We start from the raw sequence: 25,723 nt of genomic DNA, 5'->3' as shown, positions 1-25,723 counted from the left end.
CTATTTTTGTTCCTTTCCTGTACTTTTTTCTGATCTTGTTAGGGCCACCGGCCGCGGTTCCCCGCGCTTGGTCGCTACCTCCTACCGGCGTGGCGCAGCCTCCATCCGCTCCGGGTTACCTGCAGCAGTGGCCAGCTGCTTTCGTTGCGTTTCATCACGCTCCTCTCTCTAGCGCGCCGGTAATCCTGTGCGCCCAGGCCTCTCTGATGAGCTGCCATCCTCTGCGCGGGCCCCGCCTCCGCTGGGCCTTCCTAGGCCCGCGCGCACGACCCTGTCTAGGAATTAAACGGACCATGACAGGAAATTGCCGCGGCCCCTCCTCTTGCCCTGCCCAGCCTTTTCCAACTTAAGGCAAGGTCTGGCTCTCAGACCTTGCCTTGGCTTCTGCTCTTAAGGTCCTGCTTCCTGTTCCTCTGCAGAGGATCGCTCCCGTGCCCGAGTTTCTGTTTATCTGCCTTCCAGATTCCAAACCTCGCTTCACCTCCCAACTACAAGATCTGCCGCCTGCCCTGACTTATGCCTGAAATCACAACTGCGAGATCTGCTTCCTGACCCGACCTACGCCTGGCATTCTTCAACGAGTACTGCGGCCTGTCACGGTTCTTGCCATCTTGTGTTTCGTTTTCACGACAGCTCCTGGACTCTCTCCTGGATTCCTTCCAGCCTCGTCTCCGCAGCCTTCAGAGACCTCACGTAAGTCCAGCCGGTCCCGGTACCCAAGAGCTCAACCTGTGGGAAACGAGGGCTGGTAGTGGTGAAGCTCCAGCCCGGCCTTGCCTTCCGACAGTGGTCCACCTGCCTAGCCGCAACAGATCTCTTCTCATCTGCTTCTTTGCCTGAGTGTGTGTTTGTGCGTGTGTTGGGGAATTCATTCTTAAATTTGCCAATATTTTATTCAGAGTTTTTTATTTCATCATTTTAACCCTAACTTCGGTGGTACAGCTGCATAAGGCTTCAAAGAAGGTACTGGGGTAAGCTGCATGGAGGGAGCAAGGTTGAAATCCAAACATCAATGAGTACAGAGAAGCTGAACGTTCTGGACACCAGCCTGACTAATTTTTGTAGGCTGCAGGAATGATCATAAAACTTAGTACTTTAGATATGGAAGTGATCCTAGTCTTGTAAGGATAGCCCCCAGGGGCAGAGCTTTGGGACTGTCATGGGGCAAAAGCGAGACACTCTCTCTCTTCCTGCTTTTCCTCTATTGGCAGCCACGCATGAAAAAACATTCCTCTCTGTATTATGATTAACAATACCAATGCTTTCCCCAGAGGTAGGGGAGCGAAATAAGTGCCATGAGATTTGCTTGTAGCAAAAATCCTAAACCCAATAAATGTTAATTCACAGCAATAAACACCTTGTCTCAGGTTCAGTAGAATTTATTTAATAACAGAGCACAAATTGAAGAAAGATTATTTTGGTATCAAGTAAAATTTCTTTAAATACTTTCCAGAAACACACTAACAACGTCCAGTGAAATACTCAACAGGTAAGTATATTTCCTTTAGCTGTTTGCCTTTCACTATTAGGGATGTGAATCGTTTTTTGACGATTTAAAATATCATCCGATGTTTTTTAAATCGTCATTAATCGTTAAAGAGTGCGATACAGTAGAAATTCCACCGATTTATCGTGAAAAAATCATTAATCGGGTTAGTGCACACTAACGGGAGTTAGGACACAACCTAAAAGCCCACCCTGACCCTTTAAAACCGCTCTCTTAGCCTCCACCACCCTCTTGACCCCCCAAAATTACCTGGTGGTCCAGCGGGGGTCCCGGGAGCGTTCTCTCGCGCTCGGGCTGTCGGCCGATAAACAAAAACCCACCCGTCCCTTTAAAACCACTCCCTTAGCCTCCACCACCCTCCCGACCCCCCCCCCCCCCCAAAATGTTTTAAAATTATCTGGTGGTCCAGTGGGCCCGGGGAGCAATCTCCCACTCTCGGGCCATCAGCTGCCACTAATAAAAATGGCGCCAATGGCCCTTTGCCCTTACCATGTGACAGGGTAACCGTGCCATTGGCCGGCCCCTGTCACATGGTAGGAGCACTGGACGGCCGGCGCCATCTTTAAAAATGGTGCGGGTCATCCAGTGGACGGCCAGCGCCATCTTTATCTTATTGATAAATAATGCCGTATATTGCACCCTACAGTGCCTTTCTAAATAGTTTGCAACAGCCATTATGCATCATGTGTGAAACTTTAAAACATTTAACTTCAATTATTTCAAGCTCTTACCAGCATTAAAAATCCCTTATTAATCTGTATTAATTTATTTTATATTTATTGCAGTTTATAAATGCACACACAGATCATGTATAAATGATGTATTAAAACAAAAATTAATGTATTCTTTCATGAATCTTCTTTACAGAAAGCCAGAAATCATCATAAATACAATAAAATAGCATTAATCATCAGAAGAGGTGCATAGCAGAGCTAGGACAATTCAGATTACAACCAAAATGAAAAAAAAAAAAATTAAAATTCTGGAGTCATCTTAGCAACAATTATCCCTCCACTGCTATTTTGTGAAGTAACACAAACTCCTGCAAAAAAGAGACGTCTAGAAACTTACCATACCATACAGTCACAGCACTTACTCTCAGGATTCAAGTAACAGCAACCTTATGAAAAAGCAGCAATGCAAATACTACACCAGGCCCTACAACATTAATACATCACGTACTGGAATAATAGAACAAGCTGGACTGCTACAGAGAAACTACATGCTAGTAGAAATACTGCACTTCAGACACGCACAAACAAAATAGAGACCGACTACAAATCAGAAACAGAAACATGCAGACAAAACTGAAAGAGAAAGCCTGAGAAAATAGATTCTGAACAGTGGAATATTCAAGAAAGAGCAAAATACAAAAATATAAGAAATGCACATTCCCAAAGATGGCATATTCAAATTGCTAAAATCTCGAAATAATTTTTTTTTTTTTACCTTTGTTGTCTGATCTTTGTATTTTTCTAATCAGTTGGTCCCGGTCTCTTTTTCCCCACTTTTCCCTTGACAGTCAATTCCTAATTCATTTTCAGGGTCTTTCTTCTCTACTGTCTTAAGAACATAAGAACATAAGAAATTGCCATGCTGGGTCAGACCAAGGGTCCATCAAGCCCAGCATTCTGTTTCCAACAGAGGCCAAACCTGGCAATTACCCAAACACTAAGAAGATCCCATGCTACTGATGCAATTAATAGCAGTGGCTATTCCCTAAGTAAACTTGATTAATAGCAGTTAATGGACTTCTCTTCCAAGAACTTATCCAAACCTTTTTTGAACCCAGCTACACTAACTGCACTAACCACATCCTCTGGCAACAAATTCCAGAGCTTAATTGTGCGTTGAGTGAAAAAGAATTTTCTCCGTTTAGTCTTAAATGTGCTACTTGCTAACTTCATGGAATGTCCCCTAGTCCTTCTATTATTTGAAAGTGTAAATAACCGATTCACATCTACTCATTCAAGACCTCTCATGATCTTAAAGACCTCTATCATATCTCCCCTCAGCCATCTCTTCTCCAAGCTGAACAGCCCTACCCTCTTCAGTCTTTCCTCATAGGGGAGCTGTTCCATCCCCTTTATTATTTTGGTTGCCCTTCTCTGTACCTTCTCCATTGCAACTATATCTTTTTTGAGATGCAGCGACCTCTGTCTCACACACACTCATACACACACACAGAGGCTCATGCTTTCTCTCATAGACTCCCTCACACACATAATCTCTCACTTTCATATGCTCTTCCCTCCCACACACATACATACAAGCTCACATTCTCTACACACACACACGCACATACAAGCTCTCACTCTAACAAGCTCTATCACACATACACATACAAGCTCTCAGGGGCGGACTGACCTATCGGGGGATCGGGCATCCCCCGGTGGGCCGGTCTACCTGGTCACGTGGTCTCGACCGCGTGGCTCTTCTTCAGCCCAGCCTCAGTGCCTCCCAGCCAGCCCCTGCCATTAGACCAAGCCAGCGTGGGCCGAAGAAATGAAAATCGAGGCCGGCAGAGGCCGAAGAAAAGATCAGCCAGCCCCCACGGAAGACCAAGCCGGCAGGGGCCGAAGAAAAGAAGATGGGAGCCTCCCAGTCAGCCCCCGCCAGAGACCAAGTCGGCAGGGGGCCGACTAAATTAAAATCGAGGCCGATGGCAGCGGCTGAAGAAAAGAAGATGGGCGCCTCCCAGCCAGCCTCAAGCGGGGGCTGCCTGGGCAGCACCTATCTTCTTTTCTTCGGCCCCCGCCGGCCTCGATTTTAATTTCTTCGGCCCCCGCTGGAGACCAAGAGGGCCAAAGAAATTAAAATCGAGGCCGGCGGGGGCCAAAGAAGTGAACACCAGTGCTGCTAACTGCAGCCGGCGACCAGCTGTTCAGCGGGTGCCTTGGATCGGAAGGGTGCTTATGTGTGTGAGAAAGGAACGGTGCTTGTGTGTGTGTGTGAATGTGAGAAAGGAACGGTGCTTGTGTGTGTGTGTGTGTGAATGTGAGAAAGGAACGGTGCTTGTGTGTGTGTATGAATGTGAGAAAGGAATGGTGCTTCTGTGTGTGTGTATGTGGTGTGTATGTGAGAAAGGAACGGTGCTTGTGTGTGTGTGAATGTGAGAAAGGGACGGTGCTTGTGTGTGTGTGTGTGTGTGAGAAAGGAATGGTGCTTCTGTGTGTGTGTATGTGATGTGAATGTGAGAAAGGAATGGTGCTTCTGTGTGTGTGTGTGTGTATGTGATGTGTATGTGAGAAAGGAATCTGCCAGTTTAAAAAAAAATGAAATGTGATAGTAAATATACCTCAACTTTTGTGCTGGTAGTGCAACTTTTGAAAAGTTGGATGAAAGATTAAATTACTGAATGTTAAGCATCCCTTTTCTGGAAAATAAAATTTAGCAAAGTGGGTAGAGACAAATACTAAAGCAAAAAAAATTAAACTATTTAAAATGTTCATCTCAGCAAAATCACAAATTTAAGATGCTGATGCCAGGTGGGGTTTGTTTGGTTTTTTTAAAGCATAATTTAAGCATGAAAACTAGAATAGTTCCAATCTGAAACAGTTTTGCCATTTTTTTTAAGCCTTTACAAAATGTATATTTTTAAATGACTAAGACTGGAATCTTCCCATTTAAAAGGGAAGTTGACTAAGGATGTCTTTCGGTGCCATATCTCCCACATGAATAATCATGTGACTGATAGTTTGAAAAAAGACACTTGCTTCATTGCATGAAAGCACAAAACAAGAGAAGCTGTACTGTGTGGGTGGCTGTCCATTGGGAGGACAGAACCTGAAGGAAGGATGTCATTTCACCTTCTGATAGGAATGTGGTTTTCTTATTTAATGGTTGGGATCATCACTTTCACTTTTAGTAAAAGTAAAAAAATGCTGCAAGTCTGAAAGCAAGGTGCTTCTGTGAGAGTGTAATGTGTATGTGAGACAGGGAGGGTGCTTCTGTGTGTCAATGTGTGTGTGCAAGAGAGATGGAGCAATTTTTTGGCTGGTTTGTGGCTGTGAGATAGAACATGTGTGTGATTGAGAGCTTGTGTGTAAGTGAAAGAGAGAGAGCATGTGTGTGATTGAAAGCCTTTATGTAAGTAAGAGAGAGCGAGAGCATTGTGTGATTGAGAGAGACTGGCCAGAGAGGTGACGTGTATATGTGTGAGACTGATCAGGGAGATGACTGGTATATGTGTGCTTGTGTGTGTGTGTGTGTGTGTGTATGTGTGTGTGAGAGAGAGAGACTGGTTGGGGAGATGATTGGTGTGTGAGAGACAGAAATTGGTCTTGAGGGTATGACTGGTGTGTGTGTGTGTGTGTGTGTGTGTGTGTGTGTGTGTGTGAGAGAGAGAGAGAGAAGAGATTGGTTGTGGTCCCTAAGGAAGAGGACCATGAGGACAGCTTCAGCAGCTACTGCTGCTTCTGGTGTGGCCTGCAAGGGAAAGGAGTAGGAGAACTGCTGGAGAGGGTAAGTAAAGGTGGCTTTTTAAGTTCATTTTTCTTCATTGACTATCATTTTAATTATTGGGTAGTATGTGATGTGTCTGCTGTTTGAAATATTATATTGGTGTTTGGTAAAGGTTTCAAAATTTGCTTGAGTCTTTAATTATTGGATATTCTATTCATCAGCTGTTTTGAAATTATTTTATTAGTATGATTTTATAATTATGATTCATGATTTATATATCTTGATTTTATTGATTGTTTCATGAGGATTAGTGACATTTTTGTTTTTCCATTTATGCACTGTATAGAGTCTGGCGTGATACGTTTTACAGTTTAGATTTTGTCTGTACATTTCTATTTATACTTTATGTGGCTTTATTCTGTGTTTGGTGAGAGTTTGTGTTCTGCATGCAAAGACTGAGATGAAGCATTCTTTTAGCATGTGGTTTCTCTGTAGGGATCTGTAGTAGCTTGGCCTGTTCGGTTTTCCTGATAGGAGGTGTATTGATATTTTAGATTCTGGTATAATATTTATGGTATTCTTTTTCATAGGTGGGGTTGTTATTCTTTGAGTTTTGGCAAATAGTACTGTGTTGATATGGGAGGACCATGCCGAAATATAGGGGTGTGTACATATATATGTAAATTATATATGTAAATTATGTTGTATATGTAATTGGGTACCCATGGGCCAGTATGGAGAAAAATCCCCCGGGCCACTATTTTCCCTCAATCCGCCCCTGCAAGCTCGCATTCTCTCAAACCCCCCCCCCCCAATTCTTATACACACACAGACACACACTCAGGTTCCCATTCTCACCCACAGACATGCAGGGCCTATCATTAGGCAAAGCCAAACTCCTACTTCTGCCACTGCAGGGATGGGATGGAATCCTGCGATAGCATTGCAGCTTTGGCCCTCCTCTATGCTGTCGCAGGGATGGGATCCCACAATGGCATTGCTCAAACAGGCATCTTCCAGTGTGAAACAGTCCAGGTTGGGTAGACCTGAACCTAACCACCCAGGCCTACCCATGGCTACGCCACAGGTTTCCTTGTCCTGTAGAAATCATTGTCTGAATCTGGGTCTCTACTATCTGCTCAGCTATTTTCAAAGAACCCCAGTGACTACTGAAAGTTTTGGACTCCCAGCAGCTAATTATATTTTATGTACCCTAAATTGGGGTTGCCCTTACATTCCCAACCCTGCACTTCCACCTTTCCTAATGCAGGGGTTCTCAACCCAATCTTTGGGACATACCTAGCTAGCTGGATTTTCAGTATATTTGCAATGAATATACACGAGCGAGATTGACACCCGGTGGTCAATACAGTGGAGGCAGTGCATGTATATCTTTCATGCCTATTTATTGTGGATGTCCTGAAAACCTGAGAACCCCTGCACTAATGTATCTTTAAAAAAAAACCTCTTGTCACCATGGTTTACTGCCTTAGTTATCATCTGTTTCCCTCTTTCTTGTCCTGAATACTATCCCTGCTTCCCTTAGTCTTAACAAATATTTTGTTGTAGCCTCCTCTTTCTCAGATCCTTTGTGCCTTTTGAATACTAATTGGTTTGCCATTATGATTTCAGCCACCTCTTTGAAAACTAAGCTGATCTGTTTTTTCCCCATACTTTTACTTTATTTAGTAGTTCATGCAACGGTAATCTCATGGTTAGACTACGGTAAACGCAGCAGTCAAAAAAGGAAACAAATGTTAGGAATTATTAGGAGCTACCACCCAGGAAAAAGATCTAGGCGTCATTAGTGGATAATACATTGAAATTGCTGGCTCAGTGTGCTGTGGTGATCAAAAAAACAAACAGAATGTTAGGAATTATTAAGAAGAGAATGGCAAATAAAACGGAAAATGTCATAATGCCTCTATATCGCTCCATGGTGAGACCGCACCTTGAATTCTGTGTACAATTCTGGTTGCTGCATCTCAAAAAAGATATAGTTCCAATGAAGAAAGTACAGAGAAGAGCAACCAAAATGATAAAAGGGATGGAACAGCTCCCCTATGAGGAAAGGCTGAAGAGATTAGAGCTGTTCAGCTTGGAGAAGAGACGGTTGAAGGGGGATATGATAGAGGTCTTTAAGATCATGTGAGGTCTTGAATGAGTAGATGTGAATTGGTTATTTATACTTTCGAATAATAGAAGGACTAGGGGGCATTCCATGAAGTTAGCAAGTAGCACATTTAAGACTAATCGGAGAAAATTCTTTTTCACTCAACGCACAATAAAGCTCTGGAATTTGTTGCCAGAGGATGTGGTTAGTGCAGTTAGTGTAGCTGAGTTCAAAAAAGGTTTGGATAAGTTCTTGGAGGAGAAGTCCACTAACTGTTATTAATCAAGTTTACTTAGGGAATAGCCACTGCTATTAATTGCATCAGTACCATGGGATCTTCTTAGTGTTTGGTTAATTGCCAGGTTCTTGTGGCCTGGTTTGGCCTCTGTTGGAAACAGGATGCTGGGCTTGATGGACCCTTGGTCTGACCCAGCATGGCAATTTCTTATGTTCTTTGAGATGTGCATTAGTTTTAAATGAATTAGACAATTTAAACAAAATTGTCCAATTTGTCATGGTTCAGGAGTGCCCCGTTAGTGCGCACTAACAAGAAATTCGAGAACCATGAAAAAAAATCCCAAACCACGGAAAAAACAAAATTTCCTACGTGGGACCAGAACCAAAAAAAAAAAATACACATCATATATACTATTTATCCTGTTCTGTTTTCTTTTCAGTTGTTTTTATCACTCAGGTTCAAATGTAAGGGATTATATTACATTATTTGTTTCTCAATAATTCTCTTATTTATACAGTCTCTATTACAACAGTTCAGATGTATTTTAATATATGGAGTACATTTTCAATAGGATGCCTGACTGGTAATGCATACATTTATACGTTTTAACCTGCACAAACCTAGTCGATTTGCAAACACAAGGTGCCTGCATTCAATATGTTGAATATTGGCTTATGTGGTAATACATACGTGCACTTGCCCAGTGTTAAACGGTATGTATGAGCGTTTGGAAGTGTACCTACTACATGCGTAAAGTTTTAAAAATGAAAATTCTTCATGTAGTCTCCCCTCCAAAGCACTCTATGAAAGCAAAGGCAAACTTTCTGGTAGAGAAAAAATATGGCTGACTTAGGCAAGTTGATTCTATTTTGATCTGAGCAAAATGTTTCTAAGCCATTAAAAATGTACCCCTATATGCATAAGAAATAAAAAGTTAAGAACATAAGATATGCCACACTGGGTCAGAAGAAGGTTCCATCAAGCCCAGTATCCTATTGTCAACTGTGGCCAATCCAAGTCACAAGTATCTGGCAAGTACTCAAACATTAGATAAATCACAAACTACTACTGCTAAGTAATTAGCGTAGTAGCAGTTTATGGATTATTTTTCTAGGAATTATCCAAACCTTTTTTAAACACAATTACACTAACTGCTGTGACCACATCCTCTGGCAATGAATTCCAGAGCTTAACTATGCACTCAGATGAAAAGAATTTTCTTTGATTTGTTCTAAATGAGCTACTTGCTAACTTCATGGAGTACCCCCTGGTCCTTCTAATATCTGAGAGAGTAAATAACCAATTTACATTAACTTGTTCAAGTCCTTTCATGATTTTGTAAACCTCTAACATATCTCCCCTCAGTCATCTCTTCTCCAAACTGAACAACCCTAATTTCTTTAGCCTTTCCTCACAGGGCAGCTGTTCCATGTCCCTTATCATTTTGGTCACCCTTAAGAACATAAGAACATAAGAAATTGCCATGCTGGGTCAGAACAAGTGTCCATCATGCCCAGCATCCTGTTTCCAACAGAGGCCAAACCAGGCCACAAGAACCTGGCAATTACCCAAACACTAAGAAGATCCCATGCTACTGATGCAATTAATAGCAGTTGCTATTCCCTAAGTAAACTTGATTAATAGCAGGTAATGGACTTCTCCTCCAAGAACTTATCCAAACCTTTTTTGAACCCAGCTACACTAATTGCACTAACCACATCCTCTGGCAACAAATTCCAGAGCTTTATGTGCGTTGAGTGAAAAAGAATTTTCTCCGATTAGTTTTAAATGTGCTACTTGCTAACTTCATGGAATGCCCCCTAGTCCTTCTATTATTCAAAAGTGTAAATAACCGATTCACATCTACTCGTTCAAGACCTCTCATGATCTTAAAGACCTCTATCTTATCCCCCCTCAGCCATCTCTTCTCCAAGCTGAACAGCCCTAACCTAACCTCTTCAGCCTTTCCTCATAGGGGAGCTGTTCCATCACCTTTATCATTTTGGTTGCCCTTCTCTGTACCTTCTCCATCGCAACTATATCTTTTTTTAGATGCGGTGACCAGAATTGTACACAGTATTCAAGGTGCGGTCTCACCATGGAGCGATATAGAGGCATTATGACATTTTCCGTTTTATTAACCATTCCCTTCCTAATAATTCCTAACATTTTGTTTGCTTTTTTGACTGCTGCAGCACACTGAGCTGACGATTTTAAAGTATTATCCACTATGATGCCTAGATCTTTTTCCTGGGTGGTAACCTAACATTGTGTAACTACAGCAAGGTTTATTTTTTCCTATATGCAACACCTTGCACTTGTCCACATTAAATTTCATCTGCCATTTGGATGCCCAATCTTCCAGTCTTGCAAGGTCCTCCTGTAATGCATCACAATCTGCTTGTGATTTAACTACTCTGAATAATTTTGTATCATCCGCAAATTTGATAACCTCACTCGTTGTATTCCTTTCCAGATCATTTATATATATATTGAAAAGCACCGGTCCAAGTACAGATCCCTGAGGTACTCCACTGCTTACCCTTTTCCACTGAGAAAATTGACCATTTAATCCTATCCTCTATTTCCTGTCTTTAAACCAGTTTGAAATCCACGAAAGGACATCGCCTCCTATCCCATGACTTTTTAGTTTTCTTAGAAGCCTCTCATGAGGGACTTTGTCAAATGCCTTCTGAAAATCCAAATACACCACATCTTCCGGTTCACCTTTATCAGCATGTTTATTAACCCCTTCAATAAAATGAAGCAGATTTGTTAGGCAAGGCACTTTCTCCAGTGCAGCTATATCCTTTTTGAGATGTGATGACCAGAATTGTACACAGTATTCAAGGTGCGGTCTCACCATGGAGCAATACAAAGGCATTATGACATCCTCCGTTTTATTTGCCATTCTCTTCTTAATAATTCCTAACATTCTGTTTGTTTTTTTGATCACCACAGCACACTGAGCCAGCAATTTCAATGTATTATCCACTAATGACGCCTAGATCTCTTTCCTGGGTGGTAGCTCCTGGGTGGTAACTGTGCAACTTGCCTAGCAATGATATTAATAGGAATCAGACATTCCCCATAAATATGGCTACAGAATGATTGTACTGGCAGAGTGTTCTTTGAATTCCTGGATAAAGCAGTGTGATGGAAAAGCTAGTCAAGAAACAAATTTAGGCAGTCCAATAAGAAGGCATCATCTTATATTAACGTTTTGATTGTTAACTTTTATTCCCTTGCTTTGAATTCTTGTACCACTATATATACTGTAACAGGGGAACAAAATAAGAGAACTAAGGAAATAATTTTGTGTCAGACGTAAACTTCTGTGAGTAATTAGTGAAACACTGAATCTCAGTAAGTGAAACAGAGGTTGTAACTTTGCATCTTATTAATGTACTGGTTTGGTAATGTGGCTGCACTGGATCAACTACATTTAATATCCTGTGCTTCTGCTGCTATAGGGTTTTTTTTTATCATGCAAATAATAAACAGTCTTCATCGTAACAATTTCAATACTTTGGCTAAGTTTGCATGTAAATTAGAATATGATCTGTTAAGTCTAAAAAAAATTATAATAATAAAAGGGAACAGACATATCTAAGAAACACAAGGCTGAAACATAGCAAAGAAACTGTGCGAACACTTTGTTAAATGCACGGATTTAACCCTGCTGTTTTGCTCCTAATCATTATTAATTGCCTCCAGTGGTGGACATTAATTTCCCTATTGCAGCAACATGCATCTTGAGCTTGGGCATATCCTAATACATCAAGTGGGACAGGTGATATAATTCAGCTGGTCACAGCTGGAAAGGAGACAGCCACCCACATGCACACAGTCTGTCAGCCTTGGTTATACTGCAGATACTACCACAGCCTCCATAACAACGTTGTCTATTTATCTCCAGGGAAAACTTTGCATGAGACATGACCTGATCAGTTCCTCCCACCGATTCACTTATTGCCTCCGGCATCACAACTGTGGCTCACACAGATCCTAAAGTTTATGTTTTCTGCCAGGCAGAGTTGAAGGCACATTGCTGAACTTTGGTAGACTCCTTCTATGCTTCATAGGACAGGAATAAGATTCGTCATCTCTGCAGTTTTCTCCCTGTTCTGGACCTCTGCTTCTCTCAAGGTCCTCTGTCACAGGTCTTTTGTCAGGCTACAGGCCCTTCAGATAACCTTGCTTGGGCCTGTTGCACAGGGCCACTGTGTCTTGCAATCATGTTCCTGTGCAACATCTTTTGGTAGCCATAACCCCGGAGCTAGTGACTCCACGGGACATAAGGCTACTTTTGCATTCAGAAATTATTCAGCCAACTGCATTGCCTGCCACCAGATTCACTTTTGCATCTGGAGGGGCAAGACCCTTAACAACTGTTCTAACACCACAAGCTCTGCCACATCCTGTATGTTTCTCATTTCTGAGAATGTGCCAGAATCAGCAGCTGGGCTAATAACTTGGGTCACATTTGGAACTATAGTTCACGATCCAGAACTTTCTCCAGTGGGACTCAGGGGTGATCCATTCTCTAGCTGGCTTAGGGTGGCCTCCTTTACATACCTGTGTACTCTCTGGGTTTGGTCTGGAGACTCTGGAATTCTGATGGAATTGCCAGGTCTCCGGGCCAAACCCGCAAAATTCCCAGGTACAGCAAAGAAGAGCCTGTGTGGGCCCAGGAAAAGGAAATCATCTGGGCCCATGCAGGCAGAAAGGATGAGGAGCATCAATTGCATGGGTGGGCAGGAAGAGTGAAGAAAAATTCCATCAGTCTGCGTGGCTGGAAGAAGGTGGAGAGGAAGTGTCAGCCGCAGGGCCGGGTGAAGGGGTAACGTCGGCCTGAGTGGTTAAAGAAGAAGAAGGAGGAGGAGGAGGCCTATCTGTTGTGCAGGCCAAAGGAAGAAGCTGCTGCAGCTGGAGGGTTCAGGCCAGGAGAGAATGAGCGTGGATGTGTTTGTGTGTGACAGTGTGTGTGTGTGAATGGGATGTGTGTGTGAATGTGTTGTGTGTGAGTGATGGTGTATAACTGGGCGTGTGTGTGTGTGCGTGCGAATGAGCATATGTGTGTCTGAGACTGTGGGAGTGGGCATGTGTGTGAGAATGAGCTTGCATGTATGTGAGAGTGAACATGTGAGTGTGTGTATGAATGAGGAGGAACTTTGTGCGCATACTGCCCGGATTCGCACCCCCCCCCCCCCCCCCCCCCACTAATCGACAAAAATCTCAGGGTGATTCGATATGAAAAGTTCTCAGGTTTGCTCCTTTGCCCTAGCGTAATCTCTCACTTCTCCTCATCCAGGGCTCAATACCTGGCTTGGACCTGGCCTGTCAGACAGAGTCCCAAATATACAATACACTGCCTGTTTTCCCTTGGGTCAGCCTGCAGCATCAGCCACCCTCTCAAAGGTGACCAGGAAATCCTTCATGCCATCCTCTGGGATGGAGCTAGGCTACTCCAGGGCTGATGGATGAGACTCGGGGGAATACTACAAACCTATAGCTGCTAGCTGGTATATCTGCTGCTACTGTTGCAGGAGCCATTGGATAACACTCTACTCAGTTTTTATTTATTTATTTCTATTAATATGCTACCAATAAATAACTGTTAATGTTGATGAGTTTGCTGCTGCTGAGTTAATGGACGGCTGCTACTCAGACATCCGCCGACTCCATGGCGATCTCCTGATGGAGAAGGAATCCAAACGCAGATTGCTTCTTTTCTTCTTTTTTGGGGGCAACAAAAGTCATAAAGCAAGGGGAAAGTAAATGAGCAAAGAAAAAGAAACCGCAATTTTGGAGTCGAGAATGAAAAAGAAGACCCATGAAAGAGATTTGCTGCACCGTAAGAGGGTTTAAATGCTGACCCCTGGAACAGAAGAGTCTACTCCACACTGCCACTAGGAGGCACTGCCACTACTCCACACTGCCACTAGGAGGCACTGCCACACTGGCACTACTCCACACTGCCACTAGGAGACACTGCCACTAGGAGGCACTGCCACACTGCTCCTACTCCACACTGCCACTAGGAGGCACTGCCACTAGGAGGCACTGCCACACTGCTCCTACTCCACACTGCCACTAGGAGACACTGCCACTAGGAGGCACTGCCACACTGCTCCTACTCCACACTGCCACTAGGAGGCACTGCCACTAGGAGGCACTGCCACACTGCTCCTACTCCACACTGCCACTAGGAGACACTGCCACTAGGAGGCACTGCCACACTGCTCCTACTCCACACTGCCACTAGGAGGCACTGCCACTACTCCACACTGCCACTAGGAGGCACTGCCACACTGGCACTACTCCACACTGCCACTAGGAGACACTGCCACTAGGAGGCACTGCCACACTGCTCCTACTCCACACTGCCACTAGGAGGCACTGCCACTACTCCACACTGCCACTAGGAGGCACATCCCATTTCCAACACTATATGTGAACGATCCCCACAGTCTTCTGGCCAGCCAGCATTGAGCTTCCTACATCTTCTGTTGGAGGCCCAAGTGCTTCTCAGGACTTTCTACTCCCCTGGCAGCTTTTATTAAGAGCGCTGTTCTCATCCCAGGAGCCTTTTCATCAGGCAGCCCTGCTGCTTAGGAAGCAATAACTTCCCCTTAGCTCTCAGGGGCAGCTTTATTTTCCAGTCCTGCTCCTTCACCCTAGGGCAGTTTTCTCAAAGGTCTCTGCTCCGTTAGCTTCAGGGGGCAGATTCGCTGATCTCATTTCAGCCCCAGAGGAGCACTGTCAGTCTCTTATGTCAACCGGCCAGCTACTTCGGCAACCTTCCATCTCTGGCCTCCTTTTCTCTGCCTGCCGTCTGCTCTTTTTATTTTCTGCCCGCCAGCTCAGCTGAAGCTTGGGAGGGCATCCGAAGCCTCTTATTTTCTGGAGCCCCACCCCAGGGAATCCTCTGCTCTCTTTTTCCTTATGGCTTTATTATTCAGGCTACTTTTCCCTGAGGCTTGCCTTCCTGTAGCGGAGCAAGGCAGACCCCTCACAGGACTATCTAGAGTTTACCTAAAACATAATGAGAATGAATATTTGGCACTATCATAATTTCTCTGAGGCCCATGTTCAGTCACTGTCTGGATAGCTTATCTGGCTAACTTTGGAGGTATAATATGTGGATGGACATCTGTGATGTCATGCTCTTGCTTTGAGTGACATCATTGTTAGCGTATGCCTGAAGTAGTCTTTCCACCCCTATCCATGTATGCATAATGTCATATCAATGTCATTAGAAATAAAGGAATAATAAAGGGAAAAGAGCGTAAAATAAAGCCTGTTGTATACAACCAGAGCAGATCTTGAATCACATAATCCTCATTTACGCACATACAGTATATGATACTTTTTATTTGTTAAAGCTGCTGAACATCTTCAGGATGGTTTTGTTTTTTTTCCGTCAGACTCCTGAATTTGAGAGAATTAAACCATATAAAAACAAAAATAGAGAAATAGAGAAAAATCTGGTTTTACTCACATAGTTGTACGATTAGGTATTTATGGTAAATCAATTTGGGAGAGGAAATTATATAACAACAGTACAAGCTCTATTTCAATCTAATCTCCTCTCAGAGCTTTGATGTGCTCTCACTCCCCTTCATACGCCCCCACACACACATTCACTTATTCATTTAGAAAAATCTTAATCACTGTACACCGAGTCACAAGCATACCCCCCCTCTTATTTACCACTTCTGCATTCTACATTTTATCTGAAGGTTTGCAGTCTTCTTAAAAAGCCAGACCTGGTTTCTGATTCATTTGCCTTTTCAGCGAGCTTTAGCATAAAAGCACTCACTTATCTCTACTTGGCACCATATTCATACGTCTGGAACATAATTCTTATTCTGTTTTCCTCCTATACTTTCAGATGTGGTGCTATCATTATCTTTAAATCTTTTGAAAGATTTAAGACATGCTGGTAAAAAGCCGGAAAATAAATGAAAACAACTGTGGCTATCTTGAAGTGCAGTCAGGACCTCTGGCAGAAGACATCTTTGTTATTAGAAAGTCAATAAGGATATTTGGGCTAAGCACCACATATTTTTTTTTGTGTGATTATTATAGCAGGGTTATGACTGATCAGTTTTAGTGTTCTTAAAGAACATAAGAACCTAAGATTTGGTCACAGCAAAGATCCACGGAGCCCAGCGTCCTGTCTCTGACAGCGGCCACTCTGGGTCATTAGGAAGAACTCGGCAGAAACCAAATGGTAGGATCCAATTTCTTGTTGCTGAATCCCAGAGATTTCCACTAATCCATCTGGCTAATTGTTCATGGCCTGTTCCTCCAGGAACCTGCCCAAATTCCTTTTAAATCACGCTATACTAGATGCCTTGACAATATCCTCTGTAAACAAAATCTACTGATTAACTGTGCATGGGTGAAAAGATCAGCTTACCTGTTTCATGCAGGGTCTATTTGAATGGGTAAATTACTGTTTCCTATTTACTTTTCCGGCCCACTCATGATTTTATAAGCCTCTTTTATATTCCCTTCTCGGCTTCTCTCTCCAGGTTGAAGAGCCTTAACCTGTTTAGCCTTTCTTCATATGGGAGCCATTCCATCCCCTTTATCATTTCTCTGGCCCTTCTCTGTACCTTTTCTAGAACCTTCTGCGATACCTTTAACCAGAACTACACACAATTCTTAAGGTGCAGTCACAGAGAGATTGTGATATTCACAGTTTTATTCTCCACTCCTATTCTATTTGCTTTTTTTACCCCTGCCACACAGAGACCTGCGCATTTCAATATCTTTTTCATAGGTGGGTTTCTCCTAATACAGAACTTAGCATTGGAAACCCATAGTTAGGATTATTTTCCCCTGCATGCATCAATTTGCATTTGTCCACATTAAATTTCATCTGCCATTTAGATGCTCAGCTCCCCAGTCTTGCAAGGTCCTTCTGCAGTTCCTCACAATTTGCCTATGTATAACGAATTTTAATATTTTTGTGGCATCTGCAGATTTGACCACTGCACTAATCATTAATGAATAAGTTAAACAACATTGGCCTCAGTAGAGATCCCTGGGGTGCTTGACTACTTATCTTTGTCAGTTGGGAAAGTTAGTCCTACTCTTTATTTCCTGTCTTTTAACCAGTTACTAATCCACAGTAGACATCACCTGCTATCATGTGACCTTTATAGATTTCTGCTTTTAATATATTTATAAACACCCTAGAAATTGGAACAATAAGTGAGGTGATCAAATTTGCAGATGACACAAAATTATTCAAAGTTGTTAAATCACAAGAGGATTGTGAGAAATTGCCAGAAGACCTTGCAAAACTGGGAAACTGGGCATGCAAATGGCAAATGAAATTTAATATGGACAAGTGCAAAGTGATGCATGGAAGAGTAACCCAAATTACAGCTACACAATGCAAGTTTCACATTATGGGTCACCATTCAGGAAAAGGATCTGGGCGTCATCATTGATAATACATTGAAATCTTCTGCTCAGTGTGCAACAGCAACCAAGATTGCAAAATGAATGCTAGGAATTTTTAGGAAAGGAATTGAGAATAAAACAGAGACTATAATAATGCCTCTGTATTGCTCCATGGTGCGACCTCATTTTGAGTATCATGTGCAGTTTTGGTCATCACATCTCAAAAAAGATATAGCAGAGTTAGAAAAGATACAGAGAAGGGCAACAAAATGATAAAGGGAATGGAACGATTCCCTATGAGGAAAGGCTATAGAGGTTAGGAATCTTCAGCCTGGAGAAGAGGTGGCTAAAGGAGATATGATAGAGGTCTATAAAATACTGAGTGGAATGGAATGAGTAAACTTTAATCAGTTGTTTACTTTTCAAAGAGTACAAAGACTAGTGGACATACATTGAAGTTACTCGGTGATACATCAAAACTAATAAGAGAATTTTTTTTTTACTTAACGCATATTTAAGCTCTGGAATTCATTGCCAGCGGATGTGGTGAAAACTATTGGTGTAGTTTAGTTTGGACAAGTTCCTGGAGGAAAAGTCCATAAACCATTGTTAAGGTGGAGTTGCAGAAATCCACTTCTTATCCCTGGGATAAACAGCTTGGAATCTATCGACCCCTTGGGTTCCTGCCAGGTTCTTGTGACCTGGATTGTCCACTGTTGGAAAAAGGATACTGGGCTTGATGGACCTTTGGTCTGATCCAATATGGCAATTCTTATGTACTTATGTAATTTCCTGATCGGAGTTTTGCAGCAACCAAATGGATAAAAGATTAAGCCCTGAAGAAGAACGGGGAGTTTGAAACAAGGACTCGTGTTGGTGGTGGTTAGAAATATGTGGTTCCTGTTGATGAAGAGTTGGATTAATGGGAGAAGATCGGGTTATTGAAGAAGCTGCAAAAAGACCTATGGGACTATTCACATATAAGATAAGTTATTATGATAGTTGATTTTTGGTGAAATTTGTCTACAAGCAAATCAAAAATATATATAAAACATTTTTGGACAATCATAAAAAAAGACCAATGATTATAAATAAGGCTGAAGGTTATCAAGGTGTTTAAATATGCTTTACTGATGAAGCCTATTATGTTGTTCTCTCTATAATCATTTAAAATTTTGTGGTTGAGGTGGTTAGTGTTTGGAAATGTATTTATATACTTAAGAGTCTCTCATGAGGGACTTTAACAAATGTCTTCTGAAAATCCAAATACACTATATTGATTGGCTCACCTTTATTCATAAGCTAATTCATACCTTCAAAACCTCTCATAGATGTATGACAGCAGAAAAAGTCCATATGGCTCATCTTGTCTGCCCATCCACAGAATTGCATAGCTCTACAATTCCTACTACTCCTTCAGAGATCCTCTGTGGTTATCCCACGCCTTCTTGAATTCAGATACTGTCCTTATCTCTACCACCTCTATGGGGAAGTAGTTCCATTCATCCACTACCTTCTTTGTTAATAATTATTTCCTTAGATTATTGCTGAGTGTACCCCATTTCACCCTTATCCCATGATGCCTCATTTTAGAGCCTCCTATCCTTTGAAAGAAGCCCACCTGCTCTGCATGAAAACCTTGGAGGTATTTAAATGCTTGGAAATCTTAAGATCCCCACATATGATCACCCCCAGATCCCTTTCTTGTTTTGTACATGGAATTTTACCCACTGTACTATGCTACTCCCTTGGGTTTTGGTAGCCCAAATGTATGACCAAATTTATTTATTCTTAGCTACCAGAATCTAGACCACTCCTCAAGCTTTGCTAAATCCCTCCTCATACTCTACACACCTTCCTGGGTGTCTACCCTATTGCAGATTTTGGTATCATCCACAAAAAGACAAACTTTTCCCAATAGCCCTTCTGCAATATCACTTACCAAAATGTTGAAAAGATCCTATCCAAGGACCAGTTCTTATCGCATACCACTAGTAATGCCCCTATCCTTTAGTGTGAGCTCCAGTTACCACTATCCTTTGTCGCATCTCACTCAATCAGTTTCTAACCAGTTAGTCAATTTAAGAGTCCATATCAAGAGCACTCAGTTTATTTATGTTTCCTATGTGAAACCATGTCAAAGGCCTTACTGAAATCCAAATGCACTATATTTAATACTTTCCCCTAATCCAACTCTCTGATCACATAAACAAAGAAATTGATCAGATTCATTTGGCAAGACCTACCTCTAATAAAGCCATGCTACCTTTGATTTTGCAACCCATTGGCTTCCAGAAACTGTACTGTCCCTGTTTTATCAGCACCTTCATTAATTTGCTCACCACAGAGGTCAGACTAACTGGCCTATAGTTCCTAGCCTCCTCCTCCTTACTTCTACTTTTGTATCCAGTCCTCTGGAACTACTCCCAACTCTAAAGAAGCATTGAAAGGGTCAGCGAGCAGAGCTGCCAGAACGTCTCTAAGTTCCTCAGATGTACCCCACCTGGCCATATTGCTCTATCTACTAAGTTTAGACAGCTCCTCATGAACACACTTTCAGAAAATTGATTGAGGTTTGCTTCACTTCCAGTCTTGTTCATTTTATGTGGTCCTGCTCTTGCCCTTTCTACAGTGAACACAACCAGAAATATTTGTTAACCAATTTGGGTTTTTTCTCATCTCCTTCACCTGAGTCTTACAATGCCACTCTTGTACTTCCTATTACCACTAACATATCTAAAAACATCTTATTACCCCCAATTTTACCATATTTGCTATTTTTTCTTCTATTTGAATATTTGTATTTTTATTTTCCCAGTTTCTCTTAGCCTTTCCAGTTATTGTTGCCTGTCTTCCTCTTTCAGCGATCTCTTGTAGTTTATAAATCTAACCTTTTTTCCCATACATTTTCAGCTAATTCTTTAGAAAACCATAGCAGCCTCTTTTTTTCTCTTTCTTTTATTTACTTTCCTAACAAAAAGGTTAGTTGCCCTTGTAATATATCCTTTTAGTTTTGCCCACTGCTCTTCTCCTTCCTCTAGATTTTTTCATTTTACTAATGACTCCTTGAGGTACTCCTCCATTTTAATAAAGTTAGTATTCCTGAGGTCCAGGACCTTTACTTTTGAATGAACCTTCATCTCCCACAATCTAATACTGAACCGCATTATTTGGTGATCACTGGATCCCAGATGATCATCCACTACAACATCAGAAACACTGTCCCCATTGGTAAGCACCAGGTTCAGTATCGTCCCTTCCCGTGTGTGTTCTGTTACCAGTTGATGGAACAATTGTCCCTGCAGAGAATACAGTATCTCCCTGATTCTAGAAGACACCACAATCAGGATGTCTCAGTCAACATCCAGCAGATTGAAATCCCCTAGCAATAGCACCTCCCCTTTCATATCAATTTTGTGAATATCCTCCATTAAATCTCTATTTCTTCAGTTGGTGATATATTACACCAGTATAAAGAGATGTTCCATTCCCTCTTTCCAGATTAACCCAGTGCCTCCTCATTAGCTTGTAAGTCCTGAAATTCTGTTGCTTTAATATTATTTTTTATGTATAGTTTATTTATTTATTTTAAAAAGACTTATTGCCTGTCCCCTACAAAGTTCAGGTGGGTTACAATACAAACATACATAATAAAATAATCACAATGAGATAACAAATAAAGGGTTAGATTTATCAAAATATTGTGTGTGATAGGAAGAGGGGTGTGTTTTATGGTAATAGCCTATTTATCACAATGGGCTTTATCTTAGCACGGGTATTACCACAATAATTGCAGAGAGAGAGAGTGTTCTCTCAACCTAGCTTGATGGACTCTCTACCTGGGTAACATCATGTTAGGTTGAGAGAACATTGTATAAATCTCAACGTTGTGTGAGTTTCCTCACTCTGAAAGTCATCAAATCTTCTCAAGAGTGCAGTATTCTGTTCATACGTCTTACTCTGCATGTAAAAGTGGCCCCTAACACCTACACTACTACCTAAACCTCACCTATAGGTGGGCCTCCTATAGTAGCATAAATAACTGCTTACTAGGGTGTTCCCCCCCCAGAGATGCTCTCTCTCTCTCTCTCTCCCTCTCTCTCCCCCCCCCCCCCCTCTCCCCCACATCTCAGGCCCTTCCCCAGCCTAAAAATGCCCAAAATAGAATTTGTGAAAAAATTGCAATTTGTGTTATGTGCATATCACATAGCTTAACGTTAATGAAAAAGGAGTAGTTATTTTCGGCATTAAAACTATGTGATATCATGCGTTATGGCTTCGCACTTTGAGAAGCCAGCCCACCTCTACAAAATTCCTGCCCTCGATTCTGCACCATCCCTCCCCTTTTAAAAATTATGGTGCTTTTCACATGTCTTAAGTGAAAACACCATAACATGAGTTGGAAAATGACCCTAAAAATTTGTAAAATAAAACCAAAGGAAAATGGACTGTCATACAAGAACAGACTTAGAAAGAAAAACCTAGGTGGTTTAAGGAGTTTGGATTATGGATGTGGAGGAGAAAAAAAGATTTAGGATCTGTTAAAATCTTTATATGCTTGATTGAATAGATGATATTTCAAGGCTTTTTTAAAGTCTCTAGCACCAGATATAGATGTTATGTGGAGTGGTATAACATTCCATATTGTGGGGCCAGCGATGGAAAAAGCATGCTCATGAGTTGCTGAGAATCTGGTGGATTTGGGTGAGAGTACTTCAAGCAGGAATTGATTTTGTGTAGGAACTTAGAAATGAAGAATTGCACGCAACGGTGGAGCAGTTCGAGGTTTGAATAAGGTATTCCAATTAGTAAGGAGTTGCAATAGTCGAAGGTGGAGAAAATGAGTAGTTGTAAGACAGTTCTGAAATCATAAGGGTTAAGAAACGGTTTTAAGTATCTTAGGGTTAGAAGTCTGTAATATCCTTCTTTGATATGTGGTTCTTAAATGAAAGTTCTTTATCGATGATAATTCCAAGGTTTCTGGTGTGGGTGGTGGGGAGTATAGAGTTCATTTGTTTGTCAAGTAAAGGCAGGGGTTATGGAGTTGGATTGGGTTTTTTGTCCATGAGTATTATTTCAGTTTTGTCTATGTTGATTATGAGCTTCAGAGAATTTAGGAGATGTTTAATTGAGATAAGTAGAGTAGAGATTTTCTTGTAGGTGTCTTCGATCGAATTTTGGATGGGAATTAGAAGTTGAATGTCATCGGCGTAGAGGAAGTGGGTGATTCCATTATCTTTTAGTAATTGGCAGATGGGGAGAAGGTATATGTTAAATAGGGTGGCGGATAACGCTGATCTCTGGGGAACTCCAGTGTTGAGGTTGATCTTTTTGGATGGGTTGTAATTGATTAAAACTTGGTAGGTTCTGACAGATAAATAGGAAGAGAACCATTGTAGGGTGGTGTCAGTTAAGCCAATTTGAGTCAGTCGTTCTAACAGTATATTGTGGTTTACTGTGTCGAAAGCAGCTGAGAGGTCAAGGAGGATGAGTAGGTATTTTTCACCTTTGTCGAAGCCTCTTAGTATTATGTCATTTAGTGAGAGAAGGAGAGATTCTGTGTTTAGGTTTTTTCTGAATCCATATTGGGTTGTTTGTTTCAAGATAGTCGTCAAGTTGGCTGTGTACGACTTTTTCAATGGTTTTGGCTATGAACGATAGGTTTGAGATGGGGCGATAGTTAGCGAGGATTTCAGGATCTAAGTTGTTCTTTTTTAGAATAGGTTTGATAACTACAGATTTGAGGCATTTGGGGTAATTACCTTCAGTCAGGGATAAATTGATGATTTTGGTGATAGTTTTAGATATGGTGGGTTCAATTATTTTGAGGGTTGTTATAGGGATGCTGTCTACTGGATGGCAGGCGAGGTTCATTTTATTTATAATAGATTGAATTTCAAGAGTGGAGGCGGTATCAAAATTTGACCATGTTTAATTTGAAGTCAAAGATAATTCCAAGATTATGAACAGATTGTGAGATTTGGAGTGTAGTGTCCTATCTCGTCCTCCCTAAATACATTGTAGCCCGATATAACTATATCTTAGTCATGGTTTTCCATGTACCACATCTCTGTCACAGTCACTATATTCAAGTCAGCTTCTTCCATGACTGCCTCTAGATTCGGGACTATCCCATGCTATGAGCAATAGTGTACATAGGTTTCCAGCTGTTGTCCCTTTTTCCCAATTCTATGAAAGTGTTTAATATTTTACTTAGCTGAGGACTGTCATTTACCATAGGGCTTTGTTCACTCATCCCCGATGATCCTAGATTAAAGCCCCCTTCAGTAAGTTTGCCAGTTTGTGCTGGAAGACACTACTCAGCAGTCCTTGAAGCATCACCCCATGGTTCAGGAAGCTGAAACACTTTCGTCGGCACCATCTATGCAGCCATTCATTTATTTCCAGAAAGTAAGCTTCCTTCCTTGGGCCTTTATTCTTGACTGGGAGGATGGAGGAGATTACAACTTATGCACCTATCTGTTTTACCTTCTCTCCCAGAGCCATGAAGTCACTTTTGATATGATATGTGTGGTACATAGCAGTATCACTTGTTCCAATATGGATAAGCAACATCAGATGGTAGTCGGTAGACTTGAAGACTTTCATCAATTTCTCCATAATGTCTTAGATTTTGACACCCGGCAGACAGCATAACGTTTTGTTATCCTGTCTTTTCTCAACTACCTCTTGTTACCCCCTCTCCCAGTTCTGATTTCCCTGTTAAAATGTAATTTCCAAGCTTAACCCGTTTACTGTAAACCGGCATGATGTCCACAACTAATGCCGGTATATAAAAATGTTTAAATAAATAAATAAATACTTCCAGGGACAATATGTTTGGGTGGCAGATGGATGTCTTCATGCCCCTGAGAAGCAAGTCTCAACCATCACTACGCTCCGCCTCCTAGGTGCAGTAGTTGTTGAGCCCGCAGCTTTGGAGTTTGCATATTTCAGTTCCTCCTCCTTCTGGGATGGTTCCTCATCCTCCTCCACTTCTATTGCCAACCAGAAAATCCTGCAAAAAGACATTAGGAACCCATATGGTATTAGGCCCATTGTGCATGTGAGAGAATGAACATGTGTGTATTAGAAAGTGTGTGTATATGAGCATTTTGAGCATTCCCTTCCCCTCACTCCACTAATCCACGATAATCTCAGGGTGACTTGAATTCAAAAGTTCCCAGGGGGATTTTCTTTATCCTTATTAGCTTTAATTATTAGGTTTTATTTTTTGTGTACTGTTTTGAAATATATTATTGTTGATAGTATGTGATAAAAATTTTGGAAATAAAATAAATACATAAAAATTAATACTGATGTTTGGGAAATTTAAAAACAATTATGAGCTTTTAATTACTGGATATTGTGTTTGTCAACTATATTAAAATATTTATTCTTTTTAGTAGTATAGTTCTACTATTATGATTGGTGTTTTATATTTCTTGATCGTAACAGCAGCCCTGGAGAATCTCCTTCTTTATGGCTGCTGGCAGTCCCAGGGCCTTTTCTTCTCTTTGGTCGCATGTGGGATGAACTCTGCTGATGGCGCCAGGGCTTCTCCTTCTCTTCAGCTGCTGGCAGGATGGGTTCCATCAGCAGCCCCAACAGGTCTCTTCCTATTCTTTGGCTGCTACCCCCCTCTGACCTACTGCCCTTTGCAAGTGCACAACTTGCACAGTGGGATGCACCAGCACTGCATGCACTCCTGCTCAGCTTTACAGTATTAAACACAGCAACCCAGCTCCTGGGACTCAGGATATAAGACTCAGCTGCTGGCAGGGAAGCAAAGAGGAGGAAGGGGAAGTGAAGACTGAAAGGGAATGAAATGAGAAGGGACGAATGCCTGGGTGGTATAAGAGCAGATACATTTTGGGGTAGGTGAGGGGAGGATGAAAGCAGTACTAGACATATGCAGCACAACATACACAGTTACATATAAGATACCATCCCTGCTCTGTGGAGCTTACAATCTAGTGAAGAGAGACAGGATAAGTAAAAGGTTTCATGAAATTTATTTATTACAGTCCACATGGTT

The sequence above is a fragment of the Rhinatrema bivittatum genome, chromosome 2 (genome assembly GCF_901001135.1).
Source record: "Rhinatrema bivittatum chromosome 2, aRhiBiv1.1, whole genome shotgun sequence".
Taxonomy (NCBI): domain Eukaryota; kingdom Metazoa; phylum Chordata; class Amphibia; order Gymnophiona; family Rhinatrematidae; genus Rhinatrema; species Rhinatrema bivittatum.
Note: the sequence above shows the minus strand (reverse complement) of the source record.